Genomic DNA, 16,992 nt, shown 5'->3' with positions numbered 1-16,992 from the left:
AGCACAACAAACAGTTTAACCACAATAGCGAGTGACAGCACAGTATCCAGTGACATTATAGTTACAAGTGACAGCACAGTATCCAGTGACAGCACAGTTGCAAGTGACAGCACAGTTACAAATGACAGCACAGTATCCAGTGACAGCACAATTACCAGTGACAGCACAATTACCAGCGACAGCACACTTTCCAGTGATAGCACAATGAACAGTGTAACCACAGTAGCCAGTGACAGCACAGTACCCAGTGACAGCACATTCTCCAGTGACGATACAGTATCCAGTGACAGCACATTCACTAGTGACGATACAGTATCCAGCGACAGCACAATTACAAGTGACAGCGTAGTATCCAGTGACAGCACAACTACCAGTGACAGCACACTTTCCAGTGATAGCACAATGAACAGTGTAACCACAGTAGCAAGTGACAGCACAGTATCCAGCGACAGCACAATTACAAGTGACAGCACAATTACCAGTGACAGCACACTTTCCAGTGATAGCACAATGAACAGTGTAACCACACTTTCCAGTGATAGCACAATGAACAGTGTAACCACAGTAGCCAGTGACAGCACAGTATCCAGTGACAGCACACTTTCCAGTGATAGCACAATGAACAGTGTAACCACAGTAGCCAGTGACAGCACAGTATCCAGTGACAGCACACTTTCCAGTGATAGCACAATAGACAGTGTAACCACAGTAGCCAGTGACGGCACAGTATCTAGTGACAGCACATTCACCAGTGACGATACAGTATCCAGTGACAGCACAGTTACAAGTGAGAGCATAATTACCATCGACAGCACAATTACTAGTGACAGCACAATTACCAGCGACAGCACACTTTCCAGTGATAGCACAATGAACAGTGTAACCACAGTAGCCAGTGACAGCACAGTACCCAGTGACAGCACGTTCACTAGTGACGATACAGTATCCAGTGACAGCACATTCACCAGTGAGGACACAGTATCCAGTGACAGCACAGTTACAAGTGACAGCACAGTATCCAGTGACAGCACAGTATCCAGCGACAGCACAGTTACAAGTGACAGCACAGTATCCAGTGACAGCACAGTTACAAGTGACAGCACAATTACCAGTGACAGCATAATTACCAGTGACAGCACACTTTCCAGTGATAGCACAATGAACAGTGTAACCACAGTAGCCAGTGACAGCACAGTATCTAGCGACAGCACAATTATCAGCGACAGCACACTTTCCAGTGATAGCACAACAAACAGTTTAACCACAATAGCGAGTGACAGCACAGTATCCAGTGACATTATAGTTACAAGTGACAGCACAGTATCCAGTGACAGCACAGTTACAAGTGACAGCACAGTTACAAGTGACAGCACAGTATCCAGTGACAGCACAATTACCAGTGACAGCACAATTACCAGCGACAGCACACTTTCCAGTGATAGCACAATGAACAGTGTAACCACAGTAGCCAGTGACAGCACAGTACCCAGTGACAGCACATTCTCCAGTGAAGATACAGTATCCAGTGACAGCACATTCACTAGTGACGATACAGTATCCAGTGACAGCACAATTACAAGTGACAGCGTAGTATCCAGTGACAGCACAACTACCAGTGACAGCACACTTTCCAGTGATAGCACAATGAACAGTGTAACCACAGTAGCAAGTGACAGCACAGTATCCAGCGACAGCACAATTACAAGTGACAGCACAATTACCAGCGACAGCACACTTTCCAGTGATACCACAACAAACAGTTTAACCACAATAGCGAGTGACAGCACAGTATCCAGTGACATTATAGTTACAAGTGACAGCACAGTAACCAGTGACAGCACAGTTACAAGTGACAGCACAGTTACAAGTGACAGCACAATTACCAGTGACAGCACAATTACCAGCGACAGCACACTTTCCAGTGATAGCACAATGAACAGTGTAACCACAGTAGCCAGTGACAGCACAGTATCTAGCGACAGCACAATTATCAGCGACAGCACACTTTCCAGTGATAGCACAACAAACAGTTTAACCACAATAGCGAGTGACAGCACAGTATCCAGCGACAGCACAGTTACAAGTGACAGCACAGTATCCAGTGACAGCACAGTTACAAGTGACAGCACAGTTACAAGTGACAGCACAATTACCAGTGACAGCACAATTACCAGCGACAGCACACTTTCCAGTGATAGCACAATGAACAGTGTAACCACAGTAGCCAGTGACAGCACAGTATCTAGCGACAGCACAATTATCAGCGACAGCACACTTTCCAGTGATAGCACAACAAACAGTTTAACCACAATAGCGAGTGACAGCACAGTATCCAGCGACAGCACAGTTACAAGTGACAGCACAGTATCCAGTGACAGCACAGTATCCAGTGACAGCACAGTTACAAGTGACAGCACAATTACCAGTGACAGCATAATTACCAGTGACAGCACACTTTCCAGTGATAGCACAATGAACAGTGTAACCACAGTAGCCAGTGACAGCACAGTATCTAGCGACAGCACAATTATCAGCGACAGCACACTTTCCAGTGATAGCACAACAAACAGTTTAACCACAATAGCGAGTGACAGCACAGTATCCAGTGACATTATAGTTACAAGTGACAGCACAGTATCCAGTGACAGCACAGTTACAAGTGACAGCACAGTTACAAGTGACAGCACAGTATCCAGTGACAGCACAATTACCAGTGACAGCACAATTACCAGTGACAGCACAATTACCAGCGACAGCACACTTTCCAGTGATAGCACAATGAACAGTGTAACCACAGTAGCCAGTGACAGCACAGTACCCAGTGACAGCACATTCTCCAGTGAAGATACAGTATCCAGTGACAGCACATTCACTAGTGACGATACAGTATCCAGTGACAGCACAATTACCAGCGACAGCACACTTTCCAGTGATAGCACAATGAACAGTGTAACCACAGTAGCCAGTGACAGCACAGTACCCAGTGACAGCACATTCTCCAGTGAAGATACAGTATCCAGTGACAGCACATTCACTAGTGACGATACAGTATCCAGTGACAGCACAATTACAAGTGACAGCGTAGTATCCAGTGACAGCACAACTACCAGTGACAGCACACTTTCCAGTGATAGCACAATGAACAGTGTAACCACAGTAGCAAGTGACAGCACAGTATCCAGCGACAGCACAATTACAAGTGACAGCACAATTACCAGCGACAGCACACTTTCCAGTGATACCACAACAAACAGTTTAACCACAATAGCGAGTGACAGCACAGTATCCAGTGACATTATAGTTACAAGTGACAGCACAGTAACCAGTGACAGCACAGTTACAAGTGACAGCACAGTTACAAGTGACAGCACAATTACCAGTGACAGCACAATTACCAGCGACAGCACACTTTCCAGTGATAGCACAATGAACAGTGTAACCACAGTAGCCAGTGACAGCACAGTATCTAGCGACAGCACAATTATCAGCGACAGCACACTTTCCAGTGATAGCACAACAAACAGTTTAACCACAATAGCGAGTGACAGCACAGTATCCAGCGACAGCACAGTTACAAGTGACAGCACAGTATCCAGTGACAGCACAGTTACAAGTGACAGCACAGTTACAAGTGACAGCACAATTACCAGTGACAGCACAATTACCAGCGACAGCACACTTTCCAGTGATAGCACAATGAACAGTGTAACCACAGTAGCCAGTGACAGCACAGTATCTAGCGACAGCACAATTATCAGCGACAGCACACTTTCCAGTGATAGCACAACAAACAGTTTAACCACAATAGCGAGTGACAGCACAGTATCCAGCGACAGCACAGTTACAAGTGACAGCACAGTATCCAGTGACAGCACAGTATCCAGTGACAGCACAGTTACAAGTGACAGCACAATTACCAGTGACAGCATAATTACCAGTGACAGCACACTTTCCAGTGATAGCACAATGAACAGTGTAACCACAGTAGCCAGTGACAGCACAGTATCTAGCGACAGCACAATTATCAGCGACAGCACACTTTCCAGTGATAGCACAACAAACAGTTTAACCACAATAGCGAGTGACAGCACAGTATCCAGTGACATTATAGTTACAAGTGACAGCACAGTATCCAGTGACAGCACAGTTACAAGTGACAGCACAGTTACAAGTGACAGCACAGTATCCAGTGACAGCACAATTACCAGTGACAGCACAATTACCAGTGACAGCACAATTACCAGCGACAGCACACTTTCCAGTGATAGCACAATGAACAGTGTAACCACAGTAGCCAGTGACAGCACAGTACCCAGTGACAGCACATTCTCCAGTGAAGATACAGTATCCAGTGACAGCACATTCACTAGTGACGATACAGTATCCAGTGACAGCACAATTACAAGTGACAGCGTAGTATCCAGTGACAGCACAACTACCAGTGACAGCACACTTTCCAGTGATAGCACAATGAACAGTGTAACCACAGTAGCAAGTGACAGCACAGTATCCAGCGACAGCACAATTACAAGTGACAGCACAATTACCAGCGACAGCACACTTTCCAGTGATACCACAACAAACAGTTTAACCACAATAGCGAGTGACAGCACAGTATCCAGTGACATTATAGTTACAAGTGACAGCACAGTAACCAGTGACAGCACAGTTACAAGTGACAGCACAGTTACAAGTGACAGCACAATTACCAGTGATAGCACAATTACCAGCGACAGCACACTTTCCAGTGATAGCACAATGAACAGTGTAACCACAGTAGCCAGTGACAGCACAGTATCTAGCGACAGCACAATTATCAGCGACAGCACACTTTCCAGTGATAGCACAACAAACAGTTTAACCACAATAGCGAGTGACAGCACAGTATCCAGCGACAGCACAGTTACAAGTGACAGCACAGTATCCAGTGACAGCACAGTTACAAGTGACAGCACAGTTACAAGTGACAGCACAATTACCAGTGACAGCACAATTACCAGCGACAGCACACTTTCCAGTGATAGCACAATGAACAGTGTAACCACAGTAGCCAGTGACAGCACAGTATCTAGCGACAGCACAATTATCAGCGACAGCACACTTTCCAGTGATAGCACAACAAACAGTTTAACCACAATAGCGAGTGACAGCACAGTATCCAGTGACATTATAGTTACAAGTGACAGCACAGTATCCAGTGACAGCACAGTTGCAAGTGACAGCACAGTTACAAATGACAGCACAGTATCCAGTGACAGCACAATTACCAGTGACAGCACAATTACCAGCGACAGCACACTTTCCAGTGATAGCACAATGAACAGTGTAACCACAGTAGCCAGTGACAGCACAGTACCCAGTGACAGCACATTCTCCAGTGACGATACAGTATCCAGTGACAGCACATTCACTAGTGACGATACAGTATCCAGCGACAGCACAATTACAAGTGACAGCGTAGTATCCAGTGACAGCACAACTACCAGTGACAGCACACTTTCCAGTGATAGCACAATGAACAGTGTAACCACAGTAGCAAGTGACAGCACAGTATCCAGCGACAGCACAATTACAAGTGACAGCACAATTACCAGTGACAGCACACTTTCCAGTGATAGCACAATGAACAGTGTAACCACACTTTCCAGTGATAGCACAATGAACAGTGTAACCACAGTAGCCAGTGACAGCACAGTATCCAGTGACAGCACACTTTCCAGTGATAGCACAATGAACAGTGTAACCACAGTAGCCAGTGACAGCACAGTATCCAGTGACAGCACACTTTCCAGTGATAGCACAATAGACAGTGTAACCACAGTAGCCAGTGACGGCACAGTATCTAGTGACAGCACATTCACCAGTGACGATACAGTATCCAGTGACAGCACAGTTACAAGTGAGAGCATAATTACCATCGACAGCACAATTACTAGTGACAGCACAATTACCAGCGACAGCACACTTTCCAGTGATAGCACAATGAACAGTGTAACCACAGTAGCCAGTGACAGCACAGTACCCAGTGACAGCACGTTCACTAGTGACGATACAGTATCCAGTGACAGCACATTCACCAGTGAGGACACAGTATCCAGTGACAGCACAGTTACAAGTGACAGCACAGTATCCAGTGACAGCACAATTACCAGTGACAGCACACTTTCCAGTGATAGCACAATGAACAGTGTAACCACAGTAGCCAGTGACAGCACAGTACCCAGTGACAGCACATTCACCAGTGACGATACAGTATCCAGTGACAGCACGTTCACTAGTGACGATACAGAATCCAGTGACAGCACATTCACCAGTGACGTTACAGTATCTAGTGACAGCAACATAAAGCATCTTTCTCCCATTGTGTTTGCTTTATGCTGCATTTTCACCTCATATGAGTTGTTTGTTGTTTAATTTGTTGTCAGGACCACAGCATGAAACCTTCATCCGATGGGAACCTTTGTTATTGTTAGCAGTTTCCGGTTGAAACAAGTCTATAAAAAATAAATAAATAAATAAAAACAGCTACATAAAACCACCATTGCTACAAATGTCATACACGAGAAATATTTAAAAATAAAAAGAATTCCACTGGCAATTCCTCCAATATGAAAAAAAAGAAATTATGTCAATCATCCACAAACGAAAGCTTTCTTTTTCTACTGACAATGTCGGCAGTTCTCTGCAAGGTTCTGACGCCTATTAGCGCATGTACTCAAGGCTGATCATATAATCATAAGTTCATTGCAATGGTGAGGGTTTCTTATTTTATTGTAATTTGTATCCACTTTTTCAAGATGTATGTATCAATTATGAAGACCCGAAATTGTGATTTATAGTTATATATATTTATATATTATGGATTTGTTGAACAATTATTTATTGTACCTATTTTAACCACTTGCCATTTGTATTGTGAAAGGAAAATCGTCCAAAAATCGCACATTATTTATGTTCTGTAACTGTCATTTCAAATTTGTCTATGGATATGTTCTTTATAATATGTATTGATTCTTCTGTAATCTGATTCTTTACATTTGTGAATTGTTACCCATATTTATGCCTGTGTATATTTCAGTTAATCATTCACTATGATCTATTTTGATTTGTAAAAATATATATTTAGGGGAACAAATAGTATTGTATATTGTTAAAAGATGTTTCTTGAAAAATAAATTACCCCATTTGAGTTCACTACAGGCCAACTGATGTTGCTGTGGTTCTTCCGCCTGACTTTGGTGCATGCAGTCTGGGTTTGATTCCCATTCGGTGGGATTGTGAGTGGTTGTCTGTCTCTCTGCGTACCCTACGACTGATTGGCGATAGATAACGAATCCAGTGGGGGGGCTAGGAAGCTCCTCCCCCTTAGACATTCCTTTTTTTTCCAAGAAGTGAAACTACCTTTTTTAGGCAACCTGACACACAGTCTGAGTTACATTGCAGATTCTTCATAGGTCAATCTTTTGTGCCAGATCTGAAGAGTCAATTATCTACTGCACCTCTCATGCTCTTTCAGCAAAAAAATGACCCAAAAATTCAAGAGACAAAGCATAATGAAGTCATTTATTCGTTAATAATGTAATAGTTTCTCAACGTTCACTGTACTTGATTACGCAGGGCAGCTGATCCCCGAACTATTATGCGTTCAAAAAGAACAGAAAGAACTCAGGGTGGGTAAATAAGAATGGAAGAGGACTAAATGTCCCTCTATTATCATTTTTTTAGCGAAAGCTGGAAGACTTATAAGAATAGGAATCGCAGCGTCAGTAAGTCAAGTCGAGGTATCAACGTCGGACTCACTCAGCGCCGGTGAGTGATTTCTCCATCTTGGTGTCTTTTCTCCGTTAAGCAAGCGCAAATGATGGACTTTTTCAGTGTTGGGCTTTGGGTGGCGGGTGAAGGGAATATTCTTTTGCATGCTTTGCAAGTCTTCCGGCAAAACGAGACTCGGGCTTTTCCAATGGGATTGTAGGGCCGTTGAAGACATGGTGTTAGGATGGTTGCTTGGCTGAGGTCATTTTGGTGAAATACAACCCTTGGTGAGCGAGTCCCAGCTTTGTTGAGCTGATCTTTTTCAAGCAAATTAACCTTGACGGAACCTCACGTTACGTTAGATTAAAGACTCCCGGTGAGGTAATTCTGGGTCTACAGCTTGTGTTGGTGGACTATCAGACTGAAGGATCTTGGAGATTAGCATTTAGGGCAATGTTTTCAATCCACCAGTCTCCAGATTTATTTTGTTGCTTATTTAAACCATGTTACATTTTTTCCTCAATTTCTGATTGCTGTAAATTCTTGTGAGATTGGTGCATGGCTTTGAACACCCACGGCAGGGTACACATTCCTTCGGTTTTCTCAAGCTAACAAACGTTTTTGCTCCAAGATCAACTTTTCAAAAGGGGTTAACCTTCTACTATCTATCTTTTAACTGGCCACTGACAAAGCTCAGCAATTATGTAACGATATACCTCGCATTCGACGTTATCAACATTTATGAGAGCTTTAGCAATTCATGCTAAATCTTACTGCGGACATGCCAAATTCATAAGAGACTAGCTAAGGAAATCGATAAATGGTAGGGATCAAAATGTTACTGTTCTGCGATCTACCAATAGTACTACCTTAGTTCCTTGGTGATCTACTGGTAGATTGCGATCTACTTAAACGAAAGAACCAAATATACAATAACTCGTTCGATGCTATGACGATATCAGATGTCCAATTATGAGTACAATCGTCTTTCTGCTGTGAATTTAAATAAGTTTTGTCACTCGTCTAATCTATTTCAGGTGGGAGGGTGGCAACAAATGAATAAACTTTGGGACGAATGAACAAAGTTAACATTTGTCCAGCCAAAGTGTAAAATTGCCATAACGACCCCAAATTACATACGAAATTGGCGCCTAGCAACCTGCACCCGTTGCCTAACCCGAATCCTTGGAATTCCTTAACTTGCAACACTAAATTACTTAAACCAGTTTTGAATCCTGTTGAACATGTAAATTTACAGCGGTCCTAAATGTATTGCCACCATATCTAACAGTAGGGAGCAGTGTTCCTTTCCGTATATATGTTTTTCAAGCGTGGAAATAATTTTACTGGATTCTTTTCTACAAAATTGCCCCTGTGGTTGGTTTCTTAATAGTCAGAAATGGCTCAGATCAGATTCTTTTTTCTAGATGGTAACAGTGGATCTATAATTTCATTAGGTGGCGCTAGTTAGAATGGTATTTAGGGCTTTCCGATTTTATTCATACTGTACTTTGAAAAGGACACTGGATAATAATAACACTATCTTCAAAATGGTCTCTTTTAGTCTGTTTAAAATGTTTTTCCAAATTTTCCTGTGTGATTGCGAGTGTGAATGGTCGCCTACCTCCATGTGTACACCACAAGTGACGAGCAACCGGTCTAGGGTGTAGTACGTCTCTCGCCCAAAGTCAGCTGGGATACGCTCTAGCACCCTTTGACCCTAACAAAAATAAGATATGTTTTAAAGAAATAAATGAAATGTGTGTCCATTCAAAATTCCCTTAACTTTTTTTCAGGATTTGCTGTGCCAGAATGATTGCTCTCAAGATGTTGATTGGTTTGCTTCTGCTATCTGGTAAGAAAGCAAACGCTTGACTATCTATTCCACAAACACAGAATAACAATGTGGAATGCTGACTTTTGGCCTCTCCGCCGACACAGGAATCTTCACCAAGCCTGCCCAGCCATACCCTGCCCACTGGGTATACGGAATAAAAAAACCATGGTGGTTTTTGGGCTATAAACCATATTACAAACCCATTACCCAAACAACAACAACCAGAGCACCCACTACAAATGAAATATTTTTAACACAAACCACCCAAAGACCCGACACACAGACCCCAGCGACACAATCCACTGGGTTCCCACAGGACCCGATTACTGTAACCTCATCAAGTATACCTACCCCACATACAGCCACCATTTGTCCCCAGGCACATAATACAGCTATGACAGGAACAGCGTCCACTGGGGTTCAGCAGAACACCATTACTGAAACATCCACTTTAAGTGATCATACCACAGGGAACCCCTCAACTCATACATCTACCACAGAACACCCCACAACTGATTCTCAACAGAACACTCTTTCTGAGACATCATCATTGGGTACACCCACCAGTCCAACACGCTCTACTGGAACAGCCAATACTGGGACCCCATCATCTACTATAACAACTTTCACTGGTACCCAGAATAACCCCATTCCTGAAACATCCTCCCTGAGTACTCCCACTACTGGGACAACCAACACTGGGACCCCATTCACAAACTCACAAACCACAGAGAACCCCCCAACCGGCAGAACCCAGCAGAACCCCATTCCTGAAACATCCTCCTCAATGACTCCCACCACTCAGACTCCCTCTCCTGAAACAACCAACACTGGGATCTCATCAACTGAAACCCTAACTTCTGAGACGCCCACCACCGGATCCCAGCAGAGCGCCACTCCTGAAACATCCTCTTCAATTACCCCCACAATTGGGACCCCATCCACAAACTCACAAACCACAGAGAACCAACCGACCGGCAGAACCCAGCAGAACCCCATTCCTGAAACATCCTCCTCGATTACTCCCACCACTCAGACTCCCTCTCCTGAAACAACCAACACTGGGATCTCATCAACTGAAACCCTAACTTCCGGAACGCCCACCACCGGATCCCAGCAGAGCCCCACTCTTGAAACATCCACCTCAATTACCCCCACAATTGGGAACCCATCCACAAACTCACAAACCACAGAGAACCCCACAACCGGACCCCAGCGGAACCCCATTCGTGAAACATCCTCGATTACACTCAGCACGCTATCTACCACAGAACCTCTCCCAACCAGACCCCAGCAGAACCCCTCTCCTGAAACATCCTCGATTACACTCAGCACTCTATCTACCACAGAACCTCTCCCAACCGGACCCCAGCAGAACCCCTCTCCTGAAACATCCTCTACGAGTTCTCCCACTACTGCAAACCCATCAACGAATGCACCTCCCACAGAAACAACCCCTGTCGGATCCCAGCCGAACCCCACCCCTGAACCAGCCACAAGTAATAATCCGTTAACTACAGAAAAACCCTCATCTCGCGTTCCAGTAATCTGCCTGGGCCAAGACCAGAAAATTATCGTTCAACATGACGATGGAAAACACGTGGTCCTTCACAGCTACGGCCATCGGGTGATTGTAACGTTTCTAGAGCATTCTCATCCCAAGCCGTGTTTCGCCAAATGGTAGGCGGGACATCACGCCACCTGGAATCTGGATGCCAAACATCAATGACCTTCTTTCGTGACCCCTAATTTGTCCGAAAAGGGGACTGTTGGACAAGCGCAAATTATTTTCCTTAACCAAGTATGACAATTGCAGACATCAAACCATTGTATATTTCTAACTTAATTAACTGACCTCAATATCATGAAACTATCATGTTCTCGGAGTAAATATACACCAAATCTGTCAAATGAAAAAAATACAAAAACACAATGTTTGCTTTCACCAGGACAACAAGAATCTTTATTCGACCTTTATACATTCTTTAATATTCAACAGTTGGTTGCTGTATTTGCCCAGAAAGCTTTTCTGTGCTTTATTTGTTATGAAGCCCAACAACTACAGACAAATGTAACATACTTGGCCAATAAAGATGATTTTTCTTCTCCTTGGTCTTTCCTTTGTTGGAGTTTGCTGTATCTCTACCAACATAATTAGATGACTCAGTTCTTTCGCCATCGCTAACGATTGCATTATTTGAAGATGCGTTGAATCTAAAGCACTCGTTAAAAAACATAGGCGTGTAGTCCTTTTGTCACTTTGTGCGCATGTTTTCTTCAACAAAGGGTTTTGTTGTTGTTACCAGGCGCAAACATCAGTCTAGTCCAGGTATCAACCAGGTTTCAATTGGAATTTGAAGGCGTCTGCTCACAACAAATGTTATTTACAAAAATGGGACGTCAAAATATTTGGCGTTGCCTGTTCAAACCATTAAAAAAATATTTCCTTTCTTTGTCCTCATTTGTCTCCATGTGAACTATTTTGATTACTTAAGAACAACAATGTGGGCCCAGCGGATTGAGTGGTTAGCGTGTCGGCCTCACAGCTCTGGGGTTCTGGGTTCAAATCCAGGTCAATCCACCTATGTGGAGTTTGCATGTTCTCCCCGGGCCTGCATGGATTTTCTCCAGGTACTCCGGTTTGCTCCCACATTCCAAAGACATGCATGGTAGCCTGATTGGACACTCAAGATTGCCCCTAGGTATGAGTGTGAGCGCGAATGGTCGTCCGTCTGCTCGTGCCCTGCGATTGGCTGGTCCTTTGCCTCTAGCCTAAAGACCGCTGGGATAGGCTCCAGCACCCCCGGGGACTCAAATGAGGATAAAGCGGTTCGGAAAATGAATGAATGAATGAATGAAGAGAAACAATGTAATAAACATGTTTTTTTCTAAAATAAGGTGAGACTAAATTCTTGTTTAGTCATTGGCAGCCATTGACGGCAATAAACGTCCAATCCATTTGGAGCGGGAGGGGCTGAAAGCGATCATTTGCACTTAAATCAGATAATAACTGTAACTAAATGCTCAAAATAATAATAAGTAGTTCAACTTTTGATGAAAAAGGTCTAATTTGTGTGGTTAGGTTGATATATTCTTATTTAAAAAAGAGAAGAGCGAAGAAGCTTTCTAATGAAAAAATTGGGAAGAAACTAAGCTTATATACTCAAAACAAAGAAATTTTTTGAAACTTGGCAGATGTAATGATATCCCACTTAATAAACAACAAAATAAATTTCCTTTCCAATGGAGTTTTTATTAGTGCCATTAGCCAATTACATTTTTTGTGACTAATCAATTATTAGCGATCCAGCATTTAGGTTTATGAGGTCTCTTAAGGACTCAAGGTATGACAAAGTGCCAAGTTTCATCAGTTCCGATTCGGGTAATGCAACGATCCACGTCAATGTCACGCCATTTATCTTTGGACGTCAGTTCTCTATTAGGAGAGGAATCGCCATTTGTACGACACGTAATTGGAAGTCCTTCGAAAACACTCCAACTTTTTGCCCAACAAAAGGGAATTTTTCCACATTGCCTTATTTGGTTTGTCCTCATGGTTAAGTAAGATTCTTCTTTTTGCACATTGTGTTCGACAATAAGTTGTGCTAAAATGATTCACCTAATTGATCAATTAGCGCAAGGACAGAAGAAGAAATGTTGCTTGACAAGACCCGCCCTTTACACAAACAGGGGCCTGCGTGAGAAATGAATTGCAAGTTAATTAACGCCGCGGAACAAGGGCCGAACCGTCGTCATTGTTTCTCGGCAGGCGGGAAAAGTATAAAACACCGACTCGGATTTGTCATTGAGCATAGAACCTACCTGATACCGTCTGGTGAGTACCCTACTACACTTGATAACTAATAATTCATTTAGCGTTGCACTTTTGCAAGATGCTGTGAAAGGAAGGAATTCGGACTGAGCTCAAACGGGACAACAGATGGGATAACCTTAAGGGGTTTAAAAAAAATGGCACTTGGTTTGTCCGGTGCAGAAAAGATTGGCAAATCGTGTTAATAATCTGCCGACATTTTTCCGAATTTGATCAGTGATTTAACTCGGCCTAAAAGTACAAAATGTTTGCAGTATGTCGGGTTCCGGTTAAGACTGACCTGTTTTTTTTTTCATACATTGAGTATGCATACCTGTCAACCTCTGCCGATAACTGCCCTTATAAATGATTATGATTCCCCTTACAAACCCCCCAAAAACCTGACAAACACCGTACGAGTCGTACGGTGTTTGTAAGGTTTTTTGGGGGTCTGTAAGGGGAATCATAATCATTTATAAGGGCAGTTATCGGCAGAGGTTGACAGGTATGAGTATGTTAAAAGTAGTTTTGATTTTGCATATCTTCATTTGAAAGCAAGTCCATTTTGAGTGAATACAATCCAGGAAGAGGGATCTGACTCTATCGTAGCATATTTTCTTCATGTTTAGCATTCTTTGCTCTGTCTTACAGGAGAAAAAAATTCAGACGCAATGGGGATTTTTAAGGTGTTGGCATTAATCTTGCTCATCGGTAAGTCATGAAACCTCTCGATTAACGCCTTACAAAGGGGAGGCAACTCATGGTCCTCACGTAACATCTTTTAATTTGACTCCACCGACGTAGGGACCGTCAGTCTCCCGACGTTTAGGGCACAAGATGCAACTACTCCTGATGAAAACGATCCTGTAGTCACTGAACCTACAGTCCCTGATCCTCCAGTCCCTGAACCTACAGTCCCTGATCCTCCAGTCCCTGAACCTACAGTCCCTGATCCTCCAGTCCCTGAACCTACAGTCCCTGAACCTACAGTCCCTGGTCCTCATCCAGACCACATAACTTGTTTGGACGTAGGGGACATTATGGGTTTCAAGCTAAACCCAGGTGTCGGCATTTCCATGCACGTTGCTGGAAACAAAGTTTGGCTTAAAGCATTCGATAGTTCAGCTTACCTTCCAACACCCCCTCCTACAACAGTTCCAACAGTTCCAACAGTTCCAACTGTTCCAACTGTTCCAACAGTTCCAACAGTTCCAACTGTTCCAACAGTTCCAACAGTTCCAACAGTTCCAACAGTTCCAACAGTTCCAACTGTTCCCACACCAACCCCAGATGACAGAAAGTGATGAGAGAGCCCGCCTGTTAATGCTCTGTTTCCTTTTGAAATCTTTCGATGCCATCAAGAGGTTTCTCCTGCTTGTAATCACTTCTTCAATGTAGTTTTTTTTTTTTAGTCGGACACTTGATTTGGTTTCCTTACGGTGAATGCCTTGTTCTTTCCTGCATTCAACTTTCTCTTGAATAAAATGCACTTCATACAATTCACTTCTGTGGTCTTCTTTCTTTCATCATCAATTGGTACTCGGTCCCAAAAAGTCTTATTTTGTTGTGTTTTTAACAGAGCGCGATTTATGCAGACTTTCTTATGCCAGATGAGATGAAATTCCACTTCAAAAACAATACATAGAGTAACTTGTTAAGCATTTAAACTTTAAAAGGATACATGTGGTTAAAGTTGCTTCGGTGAAAAGTCCTTTTTACAAAAGGTAAAACTCATCACCTAACTTATTGTCCTCTTGTGGTTCTTTTCATAAATACCCTCATCTAATAAATCAATGGTCTAAATTGCTCAAATAAAAAAAATGCTCAAAGTGGTTTGCCACAATTGTTACTAATATTTGTGATAATTTGCTCTGTAATGAATGAAATTTAGACACTACACTGACCTCATGAGTTTTAATCATCAATCATTTGTAATAATCATTTTTGACTCATTCTTTAGTTTTAATTCTATAATAATTACTCATAGACATGGACAATTCTATCATCTTTCAGTTTATGTATAATCATGTTGCAATGTCACTTCTAAGGGATATTTGGAGGATTTATATATCATTCACATTTATAAACTAACATCAATGAGTGACAAAGACATTCTTGTCAATTTATGTTCACCTTCCAACTGAATAAGGATCAAGTTCAGTTGGATAGGTTAAAAATGTTTTGACTGGTCACAACCAATTTATTTGCACTTTGAAGAACCCACCTTTTGAAGTAGATTGGACACCTATCACCGTCAATGGCACTGAAACATAATTCACCAAAGCTTAGTAACCAATCCCAACCATATATTACATGGCAGACGTTGTCAAATTTGACAGTTTCCGAAATGTGTATGTTTGAGGTGTCTATTTTTTGTTATTATATACATTTATTTTTATTTAATTAATTCATATATTTTTATTTATTTATTAACTTTACCCCACAACAATGTTCCATCCAATTTTTCATACAGAGGACCAGTGTGAGCAACTTTATCTTTGCCACATGTTTTGCCGAGAACTTTCTTTTGATTTAGATTTGATTTATTTAATAAGGGACAGCATAAATTGATGAAAATATTTATATCTATATTAATGAACATATATGTGTAAATATGTAAGATTGTAGGCAAGGGCTAATTTCCATCTGTAGTCCCTTGTGTAGGATGAAGACAAATGATAACACATACTAGACACACGCATGCGCGCACACGCATGCGTGCACACACAGGTAGCACACATAATGCAAGACTAATAACCTTAACACAGTTTTAGACAGTTCTCACCCAAATTCATCACTTCTTCTATTTGCAGCAGCTCCACCGAACTGTTAGCAATATTGCCAAATGCGAATCAGAGGCACCTGTGCATAACACTCAACTAACGCAGCCAATCAATGTCGTTAACATTTACTCATGCACACGTGATGTGAACCGCATCATATCATTGGCTGGACAGTGTTAGTCATAGCTAATCTTAGAGCGCAGGTGTCAAAGTGGCGGCCCAGGGGCCAAATCTGGCCCGCTGCATCATTTTGTGCGGCCCGAGAAAGTAAATCATGAGTTTCTATTTGAGAATCAAATTCAAATGATAGATGTACATTATATTTCCTGATTTTCCCCTTTTTAAAATAAATCCGTTTTCTTTTGTTTTTAGTTCAAAAAGCATTTTGTAAAATCTAAAAATAAATATACAAATATTTTCCATTTTCCACTGTAAAAAATATTTTGTTTCTATTTGAAATAAAAAACATGATTAAAAGACATTTTCCAATACTAAGAAAAAAAGCTCAAATAAACATTGCTTTAGATCTATAAAAACGGACTATGTAGGGCTTTTGATCCAGTTTTGTTCCAATTTAAAAAAATAAAAATCTAGATATTAGATCTAACATGAAATGGCGTTGACATTGCGGCCCGCAAACCAACCTGAGTTGGATGCCCTTGTCTTAGAGGGAACATTGCCCCACAAAAACCACATATACATGGAGATCCAATCCAAAATTTCCCAAAATTAGGATTTTTTTTATATACATTTCTGCGAAATTAAATCTGAGTAAATTGCTCATAAAGCCTAATTAAACATGAATAAAA

General features: G+C 42.2%; 2 long non-coding RNA genes across 2 annotated transcripts in view; one reads left to right on the top strand and one right to left on the bottom strand.

Moving 5' to 3' along the window:
- LOC144067560 (uncharacterized) overlaps nt 1-16,504 on the bottom strand; it is a 40,939-nt gene extending 24,435 nt beyond the window's left edge. The window contains exon 1 of the long non-coding RNA XR_013297977.1: nt 16,186-16,504. This is a non-coding gene — a long non-coding RNA (uncharacterized LOC144067560). The remainder of the gene's footprint in view (nt 1-16,185) is intronic.
- On the top strand, nt 13,266-14,352 carry LOC144067258 (uncharacterized). Its single transcript, XR_013297875.1, has 3 exons — nt 13,266-13,424; nt 14,052-14,111; nt 14,205-14,352. It is a non-coding gene; the product is annotated as an uncharacterized LOC144067258 (long non-coding RNA).
- Nucleotides 16,505-16,992: the final 488 nt, after the last annotated feature.

The sequence above is a fragment of the Stigmatopora argus genome, chromosome 21 (genome assembly GCF_051989625.1).
Source record: "Stigmatopora argus isolate UIUO_Sarg chromosome 21, RoL_Sarg_1.0, whole genome shotgun sequence".
NCBI lineage: Eukaryota > Metazoa > Chordata > Actinopteri > Syngnathiformes > Syngnathidae > Stigmatopora > Stigmatopora argus.
The sequence above is the reverse complement of the archived record's forward strand: the minus strand, read 5'-3'. Positions and strand labels throughout refer to the sequence as shown.